Below are 21170 nucleotides of genomic sequence, written 5' to 3'. Positions count from 1 at the left end.
GGTCCGCAGCGGGGGGCGAGGTCAAGGGCAGGGGGTGGGGGCGGGGGCCCCGCAGGCAGCCGCACAGGGCTGTGGAGAAGAGCCTGGCTTCTCTGTAAACTCGCCTTTAGTTTGAAAAAGTTGCTTCGTTGCCACCCGGGTCCGAGAAGGGTTCACCTCCCGTTGGCCTCAGCCTTCCTATCTGGAAAATGGGACAATGCAATCGTCAAACTTGAATATTTGTTGTGATCCCAAGAAAAGTTGGGGTACCCGCTGAAGCAGATCACAAGCATTCTGGACAAGGCTGCCCCAACCCAGATGGGGTCCTCCAGAGAGCATGTTGGTGGGAGGGCTAGAATTGCCTTCTCTGTGACCCCCACCCCCACCCCCACCCATTCTCTCCCAAAGCTCTGGACTTAGCATCAGATCTTGGGCCCCGCGGCCCAAGATCAAGGCAGGGCCCCCAGGAAAGTTTCAGGGGTCAGCGGACGCTTGAAGACCCTTGCGGGGGAGGAGGGTGCAGATTGGTAGAGGGGTGAGCAAAGCAGAGTCCCGGTCCACTCCTCAGTCGCGTACCCCAGTAGCCCACAGCCTAAAGCCGGGGTTTTATGTCTGAAATCCTGGGGTCCCCGTGGAGGAGCGCCGTGGGCCGCGCGGGGGGCCCTGGCGGACGAGCCGAGACCGCGGCGCCCTGGACACGCGGGCCCCGGAGCGCAGCGCAGTGTGGCCGGGCCTAGATCGCGGGTGGCAGGGAGGGAGGGAGGGAGGGAGGGGGCGTGTGGCCCGCCCGGATCCCGGGCCAAGAGCGGGGACGGGGCGGGGGGCGTGTGCGGGAATGAGGGGGCCCGCCCTGCCCAGTCCGGCCTGGCGGGTGGCAGTAGTGGGGTCGATTGGTCAAACAGGTGCGCCCCCGCCTCTCCCCTCCCGGCCTCCGCTCGGTGCCGGCCAGGCGGGAGGAGCTGCGGTGGCCGGGCCTGCGATTGGCCGGGCTGGGCGGGCCGGGTGGCCCCGGGAGCCCGGCAGCCCAGCTCCGCGGCGCGGGCGGAGGCGCGGAGCCGGCGGCAGCGCGCTCTGCGGGTCCGCCACCCGCTCGGCCGGCTCCGCGGCGCTCGGCCTGGCTGACGCCACGAAAACTTTCCTGCCGCCTGGCGATCCCGCAGCCCCGCCGCCTGGGGGCCCTGACCCTGGAGCTGGCTCCGGCGCCTTTGGGATGGCAGCGCCCAGCGGCCCCGCTCGAGCCTAGAGGTAAGAGCCAGAGCCCCTGAAGCAAGACGAGAGGGGCCCAAGGGCTTGCAGGGATCCCAGAGGGATCCGGGGTTTGAGAGGGTCTGGAGGCCCCGGTAGGAGATACGGGGGCACCGGACAGAGAGTGGACTGCGACTTTGCGTTACTCACCCCTCTTCCACCTTATTCCAGCCAGTGGGTTGACCCTTTAAACTTTCCTGTGTGCCCCGCCTCTATCTCTGGGTCCCTGGGAGAGAACTGCTCTTGGTGTTACAAGGAGGCACCCCTAGCTGGGGCCGGCAGCTGGTCAGGGATTGGCTGGGGAGGGGGGTTCTCTAGCCTCCCAACCCCAACGTTTCCAGTGGTCTCCCCAAATTTCAGACCCTCCTTAACCTCACTCTGAGGATTGATAATTGGATAGACACTCGTTGCTGTGCAGAGCCAGGCACCCCGGGACACCCAAGTTTTGGGTGTTTTGTCCAACCCTAGCCACTCTTTAATATTTAGGGGGCGGGATCATTGACGTGAGGTTTCTTTTTAGTTTCCCAGGCTGCCTTGTACCCTGCCTTCCATGAAAACACCTTGAGCTAAGCAGAGTGGGAATAGAGACCAAACCATGCAGGTCCCAATTCTCAGCCTGGTGGGACTTTCTGGTTTACTAGTTTCTCGATGGTCCATTCTTTTGAGCTGTCTGGCTTGAGTCATATGGAAACTGTGCCCCTCTCCCCCAACCCCCTTGTGCTGTTTAGGGGGGGAAATAATTTTGACTTGAATTTAATTTTGATTGAGGGTGGATGAGTAGGTAGGTTGCCACTTATGAGGATTATTATCTTTATCATTACTTCCCCTCAATGTCAAAGCCAACCTTCTATTTTTTCTTGACCTAAGACAGTACACCTGTGAGTTAAAGACCAAATCAAATGCTAGCTTTGGAGCCCAGAGAACCTGGGTTCAGACTTCAGCCCTGCCCTCACTAGCTGTGTGTCCTTCAGCAGGTTTCCTAACCTCTCTGGGCTCCAAGGTCCTTCTCCAGGGGAATCTAGCGAGGCCTTTGAGAGGTAAGGCATGGAAAACACCTGGTTCACAGGACAACAGCCTTCAGCTGCCAGCCTGCAACCTGGAGCTTGGGCCCTCTTGCTGTCTGAGGGACCCAGCCACTCTGTGCCTTAGATCCCCCTCCTCTCAAAAGCTGGTTGTGGACCAGCCCCTCTCCACCAACCCTTTTTGAGAAAAGTGCACAGATGCACATGCCCTCCAAGGCCTATGATTCCAGTGGGTTTGTAGGTCTCAGATTTAAGACAGCCCCCTCCATCCTCTTGTCATGAACTATTCAGAAGGTATAGGCTTTTGTCTATCACTGATCTCTCCCCATCCCTTTTGGATGCTTAGAGGTGAAGGTTGTAAATATCAGGGAAATGCAAATGCACTAATTGACCTGCACGAGAGGGAGAGGGGCTGATCTGCAGGACCTGGTCCAAAGTCACCTTCACGATCATCCAGGCCACCCCCTCCCCATTCTTCCTTCTCCAGTGTTGTGTCTCCACGTGGTGAACATCTAGTCTTTTTTGCTAGGATCCTCTAGTGACAGCCCACTAGGCAGCTGGCTTCATGATTGGGCAACTCCAGTCTGTTAAAAAAATCCTTCCTGTTTGGAGCGGAAATCTGTGTCCCTGTTACTTCTACCCACTGGTTTTAGTACAAGCCTGCAGGCATCTCTTACTGGCTCAATTATTCACTGCAGTCCCCGGGTGCCTGGCATTCTGTTCCTTCCTTTAGGCATTTAACACACTGACCTGAATTTGGCCATGATCATAGCACCATTTATTGAGTGTTTATTATATGCCAGGTCCTGTGCTGAGGGCTTTATGCATATTTCCTTGCATCCTAAAGACAACCCCGGGAGGATGATTCTTTTCTTATGCTCATTTTGCATATGAAGAAACAGGTTTAGAGAGGTTAAGAGATTTACCCAAGTCATATAACCCGGGAGGAGCTGGAATACATCCCAAACTCAGCATCTGTCTTTAGAGCTCAAGCTTCTAATCTTTACTTTTGTCCTGTGCCTCATGCATGCCCACGGGGTGGGGGCAGGGGGCCTTGCCTGGGTCTGTGGGTGTGCTGATGATGCTCTATTATAATCACTTGGGCACTTGTTGCAGTACAGATTCCTCGACTCTACTCTTGACCTAAGAATTCGCACTTTTTATTTTTAATTTTTTTTAAAAAAATATGTCTTTATTGATTTCAGAGAGAGGAAGAGAGAGGGAGAGAGAGAGACAGAAACATCAGTGATGAGTCTTCATTGATTGGCTGCCTCCTGCACACCCCTACTGGAATCGAGCCCACAACCCAGGCATGTGCCCTGACTGGGAATCGAACTGCGATCTCCTGATCTTAGGTCGATGCTCAACCGCTGAGCCATGCTGGCCGGGCAGAATCTGCACTTTTTAAAACTCCCCTGGCCATTCACATGTACAGCACATTTTGAGAACCATAGCCCTAAAATACCCCCAGGGAGAGAATATGGAAGGAGTATGGGTTCCAAGAGATCTGAACTTAAGTAAAGGAATCGCCCACCTAGGCCTTAGACCAGGGGTGGGGAATGTCTGGCCAGTGGGCTGTATAAGGCTCATGAAATCATTTGGTCTGGCCCATTTGGTGAGTTAATTAAATGTTTGACCAAATATAGCAGGGTAATTTTTAAGCTGATAATTTTGTATGGCACTCAAAATGATGTTATAAATATCCAAATGGCCCTTGGCAGAAAAAAGGTTCCCCACCCCTGCTGGACTATCCCTGTCTTGACCTCGTAGCTGTGCTATGCATTGTCCCACCTCAATCTTGTTTGATCCTGTGGAAGGCACGGGACTTACTAAATACCCATTTTATGGAAGAGGTCACCGAGTCCAGGAAGCTGACTGACACTTCTGATGCTCTAATGTCTGTGTGTGTGGGGAAAGTGGTAAAGTTCTAACTGGATCCCAGGTCCCTTGACAGGCTTTTTTGCACTGTATCCCAACCTCATTGTTCCCCTGCCCCACCTGGTCCTGGCTTTGGTGCCAGAGCCCTCACCTGGAAGCTTGAAGACCTGGGTTCCAACTGGGCCACCATTGGGCTGTGTGATCCTGGGCAGGGCTGGTCATCTTTTCAAACTCCAGTTTTCTCTTCTGTAAAGGGGGAAGGGGAGGTGTTTAGTTAGATCTCTGAGATTCCTTCCAAACTGGACCTTCCTAGGTTGTACTTTTTTCTGCATCCACGATGGGCTCAGGGTGCTGGTGAGTCATTGGGTTGTGCTGGAGGGCAGAGTGCTTCCCTGGGGCTTGCTGTGAAACCAGCCAGAAAGGCTTTTGTGGACTCAGTGTCCAGGGGGATCGGGGAGCTGGGGCAGGAGGATGCAGTGAGGTTGCTCGCCTTGGAATTAAATAGTATTTTGCACTCTTAACACTACAGGAGGTGATGGTAGGAATAACTGGGGGCATGGGGTCTGAGGCCAACCTAGCTGAGCAACCCTCTCAGCCTAGAATAACCTTGGCTGAGAGACCAGGAGGATGTGTAACAGTCCCTTGTTTCCCTCCTTAGCCAACGCGTGTCTCTCTCCTGGGCATCCCCAGCCTTCCTTGAGCCTAGCCCCTCCCAACTGGTATCTGTGCCTGGATGACTGGAACATCTCGGAGCGAACAGCTGGCTGAGGGGATCCAGTTGCCTGTTTTCTATGCCCAGGACAGGCCTCTGGCAGCCTGGCTTCCTAAAGCAGGCCCTGCCAGCCGCCTGCCCTCAGTTTCCCCCTCCATCATGCGTCGTCTTCCCCTCTCCCAGGGGTGGCTCCCCGTTACTCACCCACAGGATCAAACTCATACTCCCTGGCCTGGCGATCAGGGCCTCTTACCTGCTCAGCGTTCCTCCCTGCCTCTCCCTTCTCTCTCTGCTCTGCAGGCTGCCTGCTGCCTGATTTCTCTGCTTGTGACTCCTGGATGCCCTTCTCTCTCTGCCCAGTGCTTCATTGGCCAAATTCTTCCCGCCCCTCTGGGTCTGGCAAAAATGTCACCTCTACTTGGTATCATCACCCCACTCAGGGCGAGCTGTCCCCCCGGCATGGTGCTTGCCTGTAGCTCGTATTAACCACCTTGCCTTATACTGCTTCGTCTCCGAGATGCACTCTGATCTGGGCTTGGTTTTTCTGCTCCCGACTCAGAGCATTTTGCCTGCACCCCGCTTTGCAAGGCAAACAGGTGGGGGTCCTCTCAGTGTGTGCCCCGGGCCAGGCTGCCTCCAGCCATGGGATGGACAGGGAGGTGCCTTTGGTGTGCAGAGTGACTTTCCTATCTCCTTTGGATCGCTCTTGATCTGTTTTTTAAAAAAGTCTATTCTGGCTCTGTGGCATCAAAGACAGAGCCGCCTGGAAGCAGGTCTGAAAAGGGCAGCTGTCGGTTCCCCTGCCTGCAGGCTGAACTTCACGTCTCCTCTAGCCCAGGTCCACTCGATTCCTTAGAATTCGTAAGAGAGTTTGCAGAGCACTTATGAAGGGCCTTGGGGGTCACTGAGATGGTGTTGGGAGCCCACAGATATGGCCCCAGAGGCACCTAGGGGTCACATGACTTTTCTAGGGTTGCACACTTATTTGTGGCCAGAACCTCCAGAGAAACTGTCTGTCCCCGAGTTCAGAGAGGGTTCTTGAGCCCCAGAGGCCAAAAGGGAGAAAACAAAACTGAGGACAAAGAATTTATGCTGAAACAAACATTTCTACAAAACGTCTGGGTTTGTAAAGCACTTCTGCTCAGCCGCTCTTGTTTAATGTAGGCCTTTAGCATGACTTTCTGCTGAGGAAACCGAGGCTCTGCGAGAGGGGACGCTTGGCTGAGCTCTCGCAGCCAGAAGGAGGCTGCCCAGGACTCACACTGCCGCTCCTGCTCCATGTCCAGTGCTCACTGCGCTCTCTGGGGCCTTTGAGGAGGCAGAGCTCGGAGTGGGGAGCCAGGAGGAGGCGCTCGCCATTGCCGGCTTCTCATTCTCAATGAGGCCTTTCTCTGTGAAACTCTTGCGTTGGAGCCGCTTTCCCCACTGACATCACTTGATGAGCGTGAACTCAGGCAGCGGCAGGTGGGCGAGGTGGGACCTGGGAGAATGGGCAATGTCCTTGTGGATTTAGTCAACACAGGTGGGCCAGGTGACTACCAGGAACTCTCTGTCCTAAAGTAGGACGCGCCCATCCCCCTGTGGGTGACAGTGGCTGCTACCTAGTGCAGACCCATGTTGGAGGAAGGTCCGAGAGATGCTGAGGGTGCTGGAGTGAGATGGATGATGGTCTGGTTTTCTGTTCAGATGCTGTCCCAGTCCCTTGCCCAGATGGAGGCTGGCAGGGGCCCCTGGAGTCCCATAGCCTCCGCGATGCCTTTGTTATTGACTGTCCCACTCACTTTTGCTCTATTAGGCTATCAGTCTCCACCCCTGCCTCTGTCCCTCGACTGAACATCCGAGCACAGATGCTCATGGTTGACCCTCAGGGTGACCCTGCAGCGGGCCCCACCTCCTCAGAGGGGGACAGGATGGTGTGTGGGGGTAAATGAGTAAGCCAATGAATGAATGACCCCTCTCAGCATCTTTGGTGACCCTGTCTGGCTGTCACCAGCTGGACAATATGTGACAACTGAGTCCACCAGGAAATGGCTGTTTGACGGGGCTGTGAGGACGGGCCAGACAGAGTGGGAGCCGGTGCTGGCTGGAGTGCGGCCCTCGGAGCCTTTCCCCGCAGAGGGTGAGCCACCCACGCTGGCCTGGCGCTGCTTCCGGGAGGACAGAATTCCCAAATGTCTCTGCCGGCCCCGATAGGGATCTGCAGGGTGTGTGAGGGATTTGTTTTCGGCCTGGATGGGGGGAGTTAAAAATAGCCACGCTAATCCCCTGAGTTCGCGTCACACTCCAGGCTGTGCAGGGCCCTTGGCTCCGTTATCTCACTTGAGTGGCTCGGCGGCCGCTGACGTAGGTAGAAGTGGCGCTGCCCACTTTATAAATGAGCGTGTGGAGGTGTGCGCCCACTCCTCACATGAGGCTGTGCCCAAAATTTGGTGGCAGAACCCAAGTCTGTTCCCCGCCCCCCGTGTCTGTTCTTTACTCTTTCGAGGAGCCCAGTGGACAGGCTCCAGGGGAGAAAGGGGGTGGCTGAAACAATAGGGGTAGATTATTAAGTAAAGCAGCAAGGATAGTAAGAAGACTAAGGACCTAAGGATGGATCAAAGCCCCAGGGGACAAAGGTTCATGATGGGGCTGGGGATCAGCTAGAGGCTGTGAGTGGCTGGGGCAGGGGTTTGGGGGAAGGCAGGGTAGTGATGGGAGTGAAGCAGAAAAGTATCATCAGGACCCCAAATCAGGGCCCTAAATACCATAATAAGGAGCATGTGAAATGATGCTATAGGCAACAGGGAGCCATTGAAAATTCCAGTTCCCTGCTTTATCAACAGTGCACAACATTGCAGTGCAGTGGTGTGCCCCCCACTGGTGTCATTTTATGGTGTTTGGTAGAGAGGTTTTTTAAAAAATCCTCAGAAGACACCCTGTCCATCCCTACCTTTCCTTCTGGAACCCGGCACCATGGGAGAGGGAGGACCCTATTTTCTGCTGCCTTTGGGTTCTAGGAGGAGCCAGTTCTGGGCAAAGTCTATATCTGTGTTCTTTGGCTTTTTCTAGTTTTTAATCTAAGTTCTTCTGGTTGTCTACCTGTCTTCACCATGGTGGGAGGAATTGAGAGGGAGGAGGTGGCGGCTGAAGTTCTGAGGGAAAGCTTTTCTCCCTTGCCTGGATTCACTGAAGCCTTTACAGTCTGCTCTCGCTTCTCTGAGTCTGGGCTCCTTGCCCCTGACAAGCTCCCAGACCACCAGAACCTACATTCTCTTTCTCCCAGCGTCACCCTCCCCCACAAGGACACCATCAGGCAGCTCCTCCAGGCAGCCTGCACGACCACTCCAGCCACACGGGCCTCTCTGCACATTCTAGTGCCCATTGTCTTCTAATCCGTACCTGTACTAGCTCTCCACCCCTTCCCCAGCTAGGCCAGAGACCTCTGAGGGCTGACCCAGATCTGAGCCGGACAGACCATTGGAAATCTATAATCTACCTATTTTAGAGTTGGGCAGACACAGGCTTGGGTTTGCCTAAAACTCGAGAAGCTCATGGCAAAGCTGGGATTCAAACCCAGACCTCCAGCTCCATCCTGGTCTTTGGCTGCAGCACCACCCTGCTTTTTAGAACCACTCTGCTCCTTTCTGGGCTTCAGGAGCAGGGATTCCCAGCTCTGCGAGAATCCCAGTTTTGCAGTCTTGGCTCCTCCTGGGGCTGGGAGCCAGCAGCGCCAAGCCTGTGGGTTCCCAGAGAGGGCTCTTGGCGTCGGCGGGCGTCGGCTTAGTCACAGGATGAGATCACTACTCACCTCTGGATGGGGGAGGCTGCCAAAGTTTGGGAACTTTCACTCTGAGCCACTTGTCGGATTTTGTGTGTGTGTGTAAGAAAAACAAACCTGTCGTTTGGGACTTTGCACTTGGCCTGTAGACTGCAGGCCTGGGGAAGCTGCGGGGCCATGATAAGCCCCTGGGCGGTGCCATCTCTCCCAGGTTCCCAGGAGAGTGGCTCTGTGTTGAGAAAGAGCTTGGACCAGGAGCCAGAAGCTGCTGTTCGTTAATATTTGTTCTGCCTCACGCTGGCTCTGTAACCCTGAGCAAGGTGCAGGACCCCCTCTGGGCTGTAATAATAATTGCTAGCAGCTCACACTTTCTGAGTACTTTCCATGGGCCAGACACTAAGCTTGAGACTTTCCAAGAATCAGCCCATTCTATTCTCAAACTAGATCCGTGAGGTCCTCTTACCATCTCCATTTTGCAGACGAGGAAACTGAGGCCCAAGGGAAGGAGTGAATTGCCTAAAATCACCCAGCTAAAAAGGAGTATGGGTAGAGTTTGAATGGAAGTCTTCCCCACTCCACGGCTTACAGTGTCAGCCACTGTGCTCTCTGCCCTCAGCTGCCAGGCCCACTCCTCTGGGATGGTGAACGTATGAATGTGGAGATGTTAGATGCGATTAAGCAGGAGTCTGGTGAAGGGAGTTCCGGGCATGGAAAAGTCTGAACTAAAGAGACTGTATGAACTCCTTATTTATTTTTCTTGTAAAGATACACAGTGACTCAAGTCAGCCAAACAAAAAGGCTTTCGAGCATGGGTGTTAAGTGATGCATAGAGAACAGGCATGATGGAGGAAGAGATCACTTTCTTTAAGGCACTTGAAGTTTACTTTTTGCACAGCATTTACATTCCACTAGAGCCTGTTTCTGTGGTTTTGTCACCAGGGAGAGTGTTTGTTGAAGCAGGCCTGCTGGGTTGAAGGGGGGGGCTCAAACCAGTTGAAGGTTCAGCTCCTCCCTCCTTCCAGAGAACCTATGGGTTCGGCCTTAGGGGGAAAGGGTGCTCAGTCTTTAGCAAGGCCACAGGTTGGTGTGTGGGGAGGGTAAGAAGTCTGGGGGACAGTTGCCCAGGTTTCTGGAAAGAGGACTGCAGAATCACTTTTGCCAAGCTTGCCCGTTTCTCTGTGGCAGCCCTGCAGCCAGGTTAGCTGGGAGGCCTGGCAGTCAGGACACTTGGGGGTGGGAGTGCCCAATTCTGCCTCAGTTTCCCCATTTAGACCACACATCCCTAGATCCTTTTATACCTAGCATGCCTTTGGAGAGGGAGCAGAGGGGTGTGGATGAAGAAGGGAGTTTGAATTCAGAGATGAGTTCGTCACTTCCATGGTGTGCCCTTGGGCAAGTCATTTCACTGGCTGCACCTCAGTTTCCTCCCCTGTCAAATGAGGGTAATAGTGACACCTGCCTCATCGAGGTGTTTGAGGCGTGAGGTAATGCATGCAGAGTGCTTACCACAGAGCTGGCACAGGCCACTGCCTGTCATTATGAATTGCTGCCTGCGCTGTTGTTTTTAGCTCAGGACACACCTCTCCACCTTCACCTCTCCCCTCGCCACTGAGTTCCTGTTGTTGACATCCTCAGCAACTAGTGCAGGGATTTTAAGTATTTATATCCTTGCTGGAATTTCTCTTTGTATTGTCTCGTTAATTACCTGATTGAATTAGGGCAAACAATTTCACTTCCTTTACTGTGCAAGAGCAGGAAGTGGCCTGGTGCTTTTTTTTTTACTGTGATTAAGATAATTATTAAAATATGTGGTGATGACGATGCCTTGTCTCTCCCCTCCCCGCCCCCTTCAGAGGTATGCTCCCTCTTAGAATAGCTCCACAGGCCCCATAAATTAAGCAGCGGCCATGTGCTTGGGAAACATAAATCTTGTTGAGGATGTTGATGGGTTTGGCCACATGTCTCTGTCGGTAACAACTTGCTGTTGTGACACCTTCTTGTCCATTCGCAGAGGAATGGTTGAAGGCTTATTTTAAATATTTAGAATAGATGACCTGTGTATATTTTGGGGGAGTACTGGCCGATGGAATGTAAATCAGTAACCAAGGTGTAGGTAGAAGTCTTCCCGGGGGAGGACTCATCAACTCTCCTCTAGGCCTTGATCATGTAGCTGGCATTGGGTTCTGGGTAGGGAAGCACAATGGTTAAGGGCCTGGCTTCTGAAATTGACATGCCTGGGGGCTTCTGACCCATGCCCTGCCACTCAGTTGCTGTATGAATTAGGGCAGCCCCTTAGCTTGTCCCTGGCCCTAAAACGAAGGATACAATGGCACCTGCGTCCTAGGACTGCTTGGGCAGTCCCCTCTGCATGGGATGTCTCCTTCTCTGTCTTCGCTCCTTTATCCTTCAGAATTATCTCAAGCACTGAATGCCTCCATGAAATTTTCCTATAGCACCCAACCAGTCCCCTTTAAATGCTCTGTTACATCCTTATTATGCCTCATGTCTGCCACCATCATGTCCCAAGTGTGTTTCATGGAATGGCAGTTTGAGAAAATGCTTTGTAGCAAAAGCATTTTGGAAAAGGCGGCATGCTTTATTTATGCCCATTCGTACAGTCCTAGTCCACATCAGCAATTTTAAAGGCTCTGAGAAGTCCTGCAGTAAAGTAACCTGATGAATGAGTTTACCCCAGAACTCTCCAAATCTCTGACCATAGGACACTTTCTTCTTGAAATACCTATTGATAAGGCTTTGTGACATTCTTAGGGATGTGACATCTATATAATATTTTGATGCTATCTCCCATTTTATTTCAAGGAAACCAAGCCCCAGAGGGCTCAGTAACTGGCCCCTGGTAAACCTGTATGCCCCTCTATCATCTCCTAGATCAAATGACTGTTCCTTTATATGGATGTCCAGGGCCAGGTGGTGAGGAAGGGCTGGGAGTGACAACCAAAGACCTGCTCTCAAAGAGCTTTTGGCCTTTGAAGGTATGAGATGGACATGCGGAATAGAGAGAGATTAGCTGCCAATCCTGTATCCCTGAGCCCTAGTGTAACAGGAGCCCTGGCCCTGTCTGTGTCCCCGCCAAAGAAGGACACAAGAGTCAGATGTCCTCTGAGAACCCAGCACTGTCTCCTGGGCGAAGGAGACCCCTCCTGCCCCTCCTGCCTCCCACCCCAATCCCCATGGACTCCCATGAACTCACTGTGGTTTAGTGCTGCAGGGAGGGGAGAGAAGGCAGCAAGGAAGAGAAGAGCCTTCTGTTTATCAATGCACAGGCTTCCCTTCCTTTCTGGGAAAAATGCTCTCTTTTAAGATTCCTCTTTTATTATCTGAAATTCTCAAGGGAGCAATTACCTGACGGTGGGAATTATCCGCTGTCTTTATTCTAGCGCCTGTCTGCCTGAGTTCCTTCTTGGAGTAATTGATTTTGGTAATTCAGAACTGAATGTTGTTTTAGGAGAGGGTGCTGGTGCAGAGGCAGGGGGATGCCCACAAAGGCATCTTCCAAGACGTTGGCAGCCAGCAGCGCTGCTGGTGATGGTTATGGTGGGGGTGGGGCAGTGACTGAATTAATGTATTTCTTACCTTTGAATTTTCTCCCTCTGTATCGCAGGTGCGTGGGTTGTGAGGAGCCTGCCTGACTATGGAACTGGGGGCAGATTTTCTGTAGGAAATGAGGAGCTGAGAGGCAGGCCTCAGGTCTGATGGCTTTGGTTGCCCCTCACCACAGGCAGGTCAGTCACGGGCATTGGCCCTGGCCTGACCCTGACCCTGGTCTTCTCATCCTTTGGCCTTCTGGAGAGCCGGGGAGGCAGTGACAACTCCTTGGAGAGCCTTTAGGGAGAGCAGCTGCTGTGAATTGCCCTGACCTTTCTTCTGGGCAGACCGAAGTGCTGGCTCTGGACCCTGCCACCCGAGGCACCGCTCTCCCCTGGGAGGAAGGGCAGGTTGGGGAGCCTGGCTTAATGGGTTCATGGAGAATAGCTTGAAGGGAGAACCTCAGTGTGAGGAGGCCCAGTGACACTGGGAGGTTGATTTGCTCAGTGGATAAAAAGGCAGAGGGGGGATTTTCTCCCCGAAACAGTACATGCTGGCTAATGCCCAGAGAAGGCCCAATTTCAAATGAGTGAATGCTCTGGACATGAGAGGAAAGGCTTGGAGTGGAAGGTTCCTCAGGTCTTTTGCTTCTGGGGCTTGTCTGGAGGAAGCAGCATGGTGCAGTGGCTTCTGTGGAGTCTCTCTTCTCCCCTCTGCCTGCAGTACCCCCTTGCCAGGCCCCTAGGGCACAGGTTTGGGTCCAGCCCCAGAGGCAGCCTATCCTTTGTCTAATGACCACCCACCCCTGTGAGGCCTGGACACACTCCCTTTCACAGCCTTTAGTCTGGGTATCATGTGGCATTTTCATCCCCATTTTACAGATGAGGAAATTGAGGCCCAGGGTAATCTGTCCAAGTTCCCACCTCACACCTGATCTCCTGACTCCTGGTCCAAGACCTCGGGGTGGGGAGAATGTTTTAGGGGGGTGTAAGGAGCTTATGAACTGCCCAGCAGAGGAGGGGGTGGGCTCTCAGGGGGAAGGGTGCTTTCTCTGGTTCCACATGCCTCTTAGCTAGAGTTGGCGTTATGGTTGGTAAATTCAATGGATTTTTGCAAAACCTCTTTTTTTTTCCTAAGGAGGAATTTGCATTGGAGGCACAGTATCCAGGTGGCATGTACATTATCTCCTATGAGCAAAACAAAGCAGATACTGGGCGCCGAGAGGGATCCAAAGCCCTGTCTTGGCTCAGCCGAAATATGTGCTTAGGGATATGTGCCTGAGCCTTGGCTCCAGATGTGGCGGGGGGTGGCAGGGGCTGTGGGGGCTGTTTTGGCCTGTTTGCCATCCCGAGTCTGATCTGAGTTTTTGTGTTATAGAAGTGATTTTAAGGATTGAAAACAACTGGGTTGAACCTAAATGATGTCAAAAAATTTCTGCAAATTTTAAAGGGCCAAATATTTGTGCTTGGAAACCCTTTCTGGACAGTGTAATACTATCCTACAGAATCCACGGATAAATTATAATGTGATGGGATGTGCTGAAGGGGTGATTGTTGGAGGGTGTGGCTCCTCGCTCTCTGAGGCTCCAGGGAGGCCTTCCTGTCCTTTGACTATGACAACAGGGAGCTGCATAGCCCCTGACTGGAAGGGCACATATTTATTGAGTGCCTACCATGTGCCAGGCACTATGTTAGTGCAGATTGAGAACTGTATGATTTCAGAAGCTCCTATAAACCAACTCTGGTGCCTGAAATTCTACCATTAGTGATTGATTCCTTTGGCTTAAGCATTGCTTTTTCTAGTTTAGGTGTTGGGTACTAATAGGATACTGAATGGGGATCTCATTCGTCTCTAAGCCCTTCTTGGGTTGGAAGTTATTATTTGGAAATGAGGAATTAGAGGAGTTAAACAGGGGACCAGGATACAACACTGAGCTGGTGGTGGAAGTCCAGGTTTGCACACTGTACGTCATTGTGTCTACCCCACCCTGAGTGCTAAACTTAGCAACAGTCAAAAATTTTAGTCATCAAATTGCTTTTAGTGGTCATTGTTTTCCAAGTTTGGATCCTAAAGGCAAAACAAGAACTAAAGGCCCTTCCCGGTTCTGGTCTCCTTCTCCAGCCTTCCAGATCCTTCCGCACAGATGGGTGGCTCCCACTCTGGCCGCCTGGGGTCAGCTGCCGGAGGAAGTTACCAGAGCCACCCTCCCAGTCTTCCCGGCTGGAAGAATAGTTGTCTGCTTTCACCTGTTCACCTTCTGGTCTAGGAGCTCCTTGCCTACTGAAAATATGGAAATATGGACCACTGACTGTCCACAAACACTGACCCTCCCCTCACCCCATACAGTGGTTAAAAGTATGTGTGGCCTCTGAAGTCTCACTGGGTTCAGGACCAGGTTTGACCAGCTGAGTGACTGAGCCCCTTTTTGCTGACATTCCCATCTGTAAAATGGGATCACAGTACTGACTCCAGTAGGTTTTGGAGGTGTCAGTGATGTAGGTGATGCTGGTAAGTTTCCCAGGCCCGGCATGTGAAAGGAACTCAGTACTTGACATCTTTGATGATTATGTATCATTATTGCTCAGGGCCTCTGCCAGCCTCCCCAGGGCGGGTACCAGCCCTCCAGCCGGCTGACTCTTGCCTTTCCAGACGCCACACCTCCGAGCTCCTTGCATGCATCTCTGTGGATGCCTCCTGACCTGCCAAGGGTCTTGTCCTGGGTGCCTCCTCTTCTCACCTATCAGCTCTCACCTGGAAGCCCCATTCATGCCCAGGGTGACCCTCAGGCCTGAACTACTGCCAACCCTGATTATAAATCTCTCACCCTAATCCTCTGGGGAGGCCATTCTCACCAGATACCTATAGGCGCATCAACATGGAAGTTCTTTTCTTTCCACTAAAACCACTTCCCCTACCCTGATCGCCCCTCCCTGTTCAACTTCCCTCTTTCAGGTGAAGGCTGCACTAGCTAGCCCCTGGGCCAGGGAACCCCAGCTGGGTGGTCGCCCTCTTCTCCTTCCTTCCTCCTTCGTGCAGGACTGGTAGTTCCCCTTAGACACTGGCTCAGGCTCCATTCCTGCCCCCACTCAGGGATAACCCAGCCACAGCCTCCTGTCACATTGCCTATTTCCCGATCCCTCTCCACGCTGCCCCAGGGAGTGCTCTAAACCTTGGTCTGATGGGGTCGCTTCTCTGCTCAAGGGTCTTGAGGGACTCCCTGTTTTCTCCAGGGTATAGTCTGGGGACCTCAGGTTGATTTTCAGGGTCCTTCACACTCTGGTAGGAACCTCCTTGCTCACAGATCTTTTCTCTGTGCCCAGGAGCTCAGCCAGCTGAGTGCTCCAAGGCCTCCTGCCTGTCCTGTTGCCATGCCCTTGTTCTTGAAGTTCCCCTGCCTGGAATGCCATCCCCTAAGCCTTGTGCCTGCCTGTCAAGATCCTACCCTTGTGTGATCAGATTCACAAAGCCAGAGGACATGCTGGGGTCCATGCAACCCAGCCTCCTGCCTCCAACCAGAATAGCATGTGCTTCTTACCCTCGCCTTGCCTTCTGCGAAATGTTCCTCCCATAGAATCTATAATATTTGCAACTCGAATGCTGGGGCTCAGCTCAGAAATCTCTGGAGTCTATAGGAGCAGGTTCGCCTCCCTGGGGACAAAGTGGGTCTTGAGGGGGGGCCAGGATGGGGCCCCCAAGACCTGGCACAGAGCTTGCTCTGCTCCTTATGATCAGTACTTTGAAGGCCACATGGGTTTTGTCAGATGCATGGGGTCTAGTGACTGTGAGCCCCCTATTGCCCGTTGGGAAGTAAGATTTTCACTTCTCAGGACCTGGGCTGCCAGAGGATTGAGCAATGGTGTGGGTGAGAGCAAAACAGAAGTGGACAAACTAATAATTAACAGATGTCAATTGTTAATAGCTTAAAAATACTGCCAGCACCCCCCCTCCACCCCCAAGGAAGAGGAAAGAACACAGTCACTTGGCTCCTTGGAAGGATTGATGCACAGCCAGGCAGGGACAGGTTTGGCAGAGAGTATGACAGGTACTGTGGGGTGTGTGGGGAAGGGGCGGGGGCAAGTGCCATTGCCAAGGCCCCTGGGCTTTGAATCACTTTGTTTTCTGGGGGTTTTCTTGGAGTGAGGACAGTGGCTGCTGAGTGTAAGCAGAAGACCAGAGGGGAACTTGCGGTGTGCCAGGAATCTGTCCATGCCCCAGCCTCCGCTGCACCCAGATCCAGGCGGCTGTCCTCTTTCCCGCATGACTGCAGGATGCTTCCAACCTGGACTTGCTGCTGCGTGTCCCCTTGTAGTCTGTTCTTCACCCGGCGGCCAATGTGTGTGTGGCTTTTAATTTAACGTGGATTGGTTAGAGTTGCTCCTGGCTCCCACTGCGCTCTGGCCCGGCCTGCCCAGCGTATACCCCTCCCCCGTCCTCACTGCCTTTCGGCCACCCTGGCCTCTGCTCAGCTCCTTTCATATGTGCAGGTTTTGTCCACCTCTGGGCCTTGCCTGGGTGGTTCCTTGGCCTGGACCTCCCACCTCCTTGGAACTTCCTGCTTCAGCTCTCACCTTCAGTGTCCCTCCTCTGGGACCATGTGTCCGATGGAGGACGACCCCTCCCCGGTTGGTGTCTGCCCAGATACTTGTTTTTTCCTGTACAGTGTTCATCACAGTTTTAACTTACATGCATATACAAACATACAGGTATGAGATTTTTAATGCTCACTTTTATGTGTTTCCACCAGACCAAAAGCCCACAAGGGCAGGCTCCCTGCCTGGCTTTTCACCATTAACACCAGACAGTTTCTGGTACATTGTAGGTCAGAGGAATGCACGGATGAGTAAAGGAAGGCCTCGAGAGAGGCCCAAGCCTCAGCTGGGTGAGCAGCCAGCTGTGTTTGCCCAGGACTCCCTGGATGTGGGACTTTCAGTTTAAACCAAGACAGTTGCAGGGAAACTGGCCAAGTGTCCATCCCTAGAGGACTGGGCATTCTGAGGTCCGCATGCTATTCAATGCTCACAGCCTTAAGAAGTCCAGTGCGGGGTGCCTGGGGTTGTGCACATCTGGGTGCCCGGATGGGCCTGTGCCATCCCTGGTAAGCAAGTGGCAAGCTCTTCTCACCTCCACTTTGCAGATGAGATTGACTTGACACCCCCAAAACCAGCTCCAGAAGGCCAAGCCAGGGTCCTCGCTCTGACTGCACAGCTGGTCCCCACATTTATTAGTCTGCTTGGGCTGATGTAACGGAATACCACTGACTGGGTGGCTTAAACCATAGAAATTTATTTTCTCACAGTTCTGGAGGCTTGAAGTCCAAGATCAAGGTGTTGGCAGGGTTGGTTTCCTCTGAGGCCTATGTCCTTGGCCTACAGAGGGCCACCCTCTCTCTGCCTCTTCACGTGGTCATCCTCTGTGCACGTGGCCCCTTGTGTCCTTGGCGTGTCCCATTTCCTCTTCCCATAAGGACACTGGTCAGATTGGACTAGGCCTCACCCTAATGGGCTCATTTTAACTTAATCACCTTTTAAAGACCTTATTTCCAAGTATAGCTACTTTGTGAGGGCCAGGGGATTGGGACTTAACATGAATTTTGGGGGAATACATTTCAGCCCATAATACCACCCTAGGCCTGAGTGACTCCCCTCGCCCCCAAATATGACATCTATGGTGGTGGCACCAGACAGGTGAAGCTTCAGCCAGGGCAAGAGGTCCCCACTTCTCGGGGGGTGGGTTTTAAACTGTAAAGTTTTAAGTTTCCTTTCCCTCTATGATGTTTGTGCCTGCCCTTTTCTCCCACATTTGTTTGTTCTCTCAAGAGAGAAACCATCTGTCTGTTCTCTCACTAACCCGGCTGGTTCTGTCTGGACTGTAGTTCCCAGCCCCAGCCTCAAAGTTTGGGGGTGCTTCTGGCTCTCTCCTGGTGCAGCCACCACACCGCTCCCCTCACCTCATGGCCTTGGCTCAGGGACCCCGTCCTAACTGAAGCAGCCCTTCCAGACAGGAGGCTGTGGCTCCCGCTGGGCTGCCCTGAGCGGGAGCTGGTGTCATTCCTGTGGCTCTGGGGCTGCCAGCACCTGGCACAGTGTAACGCTCACAAAGGCTTGTGGAGAGCAGGGAGGAAGGTGTCTGCGGAGGGCGCTGGAAGAGGCTGTGCACAGCCAAGTCAGGCTGCACCACTTACTACGTGAACCTGGACACATCAGGTCGCTTCTCTGAGCCTTACTTTGCTCATCTGTAAAATGGGGAGGTAATAATAACTACCTTCTGGGATTGTCGAGAACGTGAGATGACAGGAACTTATTCGAAGCATTCAGCCTGGTCAGTTAATTTTTGTTACCCTGTTGAGAGGGTTCAGACAAGAGTTGCCTTCATCACAGACCTTCCTGGGCAGCTCTGAGGTTCATCCTTTCCTGCTCCGTCAGAGGCGTTATTGGGGGGCTGAGGGAGAGGGGGCCCTGACTTTGCCTTCCACCCTCTCTGTGGTGTGTCTGCATCGCTCAAGTCCTCTAGGCTTAGCTGTTGCTGTTTATCATAAGAATGAGCCCTTACAGGGTATGGCCCTTTCCTGGGTCCCTGGTCCTCTCCCTCATGATCTCCCAGCATCCTTTCGACACCCCTGGGAGGCAGATACTATTATTATCTTTTCCCCCCATTTTGCAGAGGAAGAAACAGAGGCTCAGAGAGGTAAAGTTATTTGCCCCTAGTCACACAGCTGGTAGTTGCATCGCCACTCGGCTGCCTCCAGAGTGGCTGGTCCCTGAGTCCCCTGGGATGCCAAGGTTTGGGTATGAGCTGGGGAGGGCAGGATCGGCATGAGCTTTTTGCCTTTTCTTCATTTGTTGTTATGGCTGCTCTGAAGTCTGCGCTGCGGCTTTCTGAGGCCACCAGAGTCAGGGGGTCTGGGCCAAATCTGACCTGCCCTATGTGATAAGACAGACCTATATGGTGTTTGTTTTAAAAATGTGAAGTAGTTGCCTACATGTAGCAGTGAGGAGGTTTTTGCATTAAAAGCTGGTAGCTGTGCTGAAATTGGATCACCTGGCTGTCCTGTCCCTTGCAGTGGCGCCTCCGTGGGTGCTCTGTTCAGCCTGGACAGCTGGCTTCGCTCATTCCTGTCCCCTCCTGGCTCACGCTCAGCTGGGTGAGCGACAGGGCTGGGGCTTACAGCAGGGTGTGTGCCAGGGAGCACCCCCGAGGAGCTCACTGCTGCGGAATCACAATTCATGGCAAAATGCCTGGCCCCAGGGGTGTTCAGACAGTGCTGGGACTTTTAGAAATAGTAACGTGCCCAGTAGGGCATCCATGGACGGGGCACGTTTCACCAGCTCTTGCTCTGTGCCAGGCACTGACCGACCCTGGAGGCTACAAAAAGCTATTTGGAACACAGACTGTCCTCAGAGAGCCTGCAGCCCCCGGGGTGAGGGCCCCGGCACAGGCTTTCGGGGGGACGGTGCTCGAACAGGCACGGGAAGGCGCAGGGCGCTCCGGGCAGGGGACACAGCGCGGGCAGAGCTTCCGAGCCGGGAGCTGTAGTTGGGGGACTCCTCCTTTGCGTCCCTCCCCACAGGGAGCCAGGCTGGAACTTAGGATGTCCCGAGAGAGAGGAAGGCACAGGGAAAGTCAACCTGGAGCAACGTTGACTTTGGAGAACGAAGATCTGCGTGTTTTTAATTCCTAAAGGCTTTTAATCTGTTCTTTTTTCAAATAGACTATTTTTTAGAACTGTTTTAGATTCACAGCAAAATTGAGCAGGGAGTGCAGAGAGTTCCCATATCCTTCCTGCTCCCCCACACGCACAGCCTCCACGAGCTACATCCCGCACTGCGATCTGTTTCCTAACATGTAAAACAGCCTTTTCCATGACTTGAAATCAAGTCAGCCTTACCAAAGGGCGTACACTGTGGACATGAAACCTCTCCCCTTTCTTGCCCCCCCATAACATACACACAAACATACATACAGCACACATAAGCACACACATACACATAACACACAAGCACACACATGCAAACATGTGCACACACAGATGCACACATACAAATACACACATATACACATAAGTATACACACAAGACATACACAAACATACACATACACACACACATACACATATACACACGTCCACAAACATATACACACACACTTCCCAGAGTAACTACTGCTTGTTTATTTATTTGTATTTAAATCCTCACTCGAGGACATGCTTATTGACTTTAGAGAGAAGGGAAGGGACAGAGACAGAGAGAAAGAGCGAAAGGAACATCAGTGTGAGAGAGGACATTGATTGGTTGCCTTCCCTAGGTGCCCTGACCGGGAATCGAACCCATAACCTAGGTATGTGCCCTGGCTGGGGATCAAACCTGAACCCTTTCAATATACAAGACGACACTCCAACCAACAGCCACACCGGCCAGGGCACCCCTGTTTGTTTTTTAGAAGAATATGGGAGATCCTGTCTCCATGCTCCCAGGGACCTCTCCATCCGTGGGCCATCCCCCATCCCCTGCAATGTCACCTGGCAGTGTACCACGTCAGGACACGTGTCTTTGCCTCACACTGCAACATGGCCACCAGGATTCCATTTTCAGAGGGACCATAATTTATTCAGCCAGGCTCCGGTGATGGACATGAGTATTGTTTACAGGTTTTTCCTGCTGCCAACAGGGGTATGTAAACATTCTTGTACATCTGTTCTGTATGCTTGTGAGAGTTTATCTGAGGGACAGGATGTCAAGGGAGAATATGTGAATTTAACATGGACATTTTATGGATTTTAATTTTTGATGCACATTGCTAAGTTGCCCTCCACAAAATTTGTGGTGGTTTCTGCTTCTGCCCACCGCGGGTGAGAGTTGATGCGGTCATGAACTTCTCCAGGAGCAAGAGCTGGGCCGGGCCAGGGGGACGCAGGAGGCATTTGGAGTGTTTTTCTCAGGGCTCTTCTGTGCTCTCATATATCTATGAATCCTTAAAAAATCTATGAATCTGCTTAACGATTTTTAAAAACCATTTATTCTGCAACTTACTGGTT

At 52.7% G+C, this 21170-nt stretch overlaps 2 protein-coding genes across 3 annotated transcripts in view; both read left to right on the top strand.

Moving 5' to 3' along the window:
- The window catches only part of ZFP37 (ZFP37 zinc finger protein), a 308781-nt gene that overhangs the window by 68613 nt on the left and 218998 nt on the right, over positions 1-21170 (top strand). The window lies entirely within an intron of this gene.
- DAB2IP (DAB2 interacting protein) overlaps positions 1-21170 on the top strand; it is a 179898-nt gene that overhangs the window by 18525 nt on the left and 140203 nt on the right. The window lies entirely within an intron of this gene.

The sequence above is a fragment of the Miniopterus schreibersii genome, assembly GCF_964146895.1.
Source record: "Miniopterus schreibersii genome assembly, chromosome: 11".
NCBI classification, from domain to species: domain Eukaryota; kingdom Metazoa; phylum Chordata; class Mammalia; order Chiroptera; family Miniopteridae; genus Miniopterus; species Miniopterus schreibersii.
The sequence above is the reverse complement of the archived record's forward strand: the minus strand, read 5'-3'. Positions and strand labels throughout refer to the sequence as shown.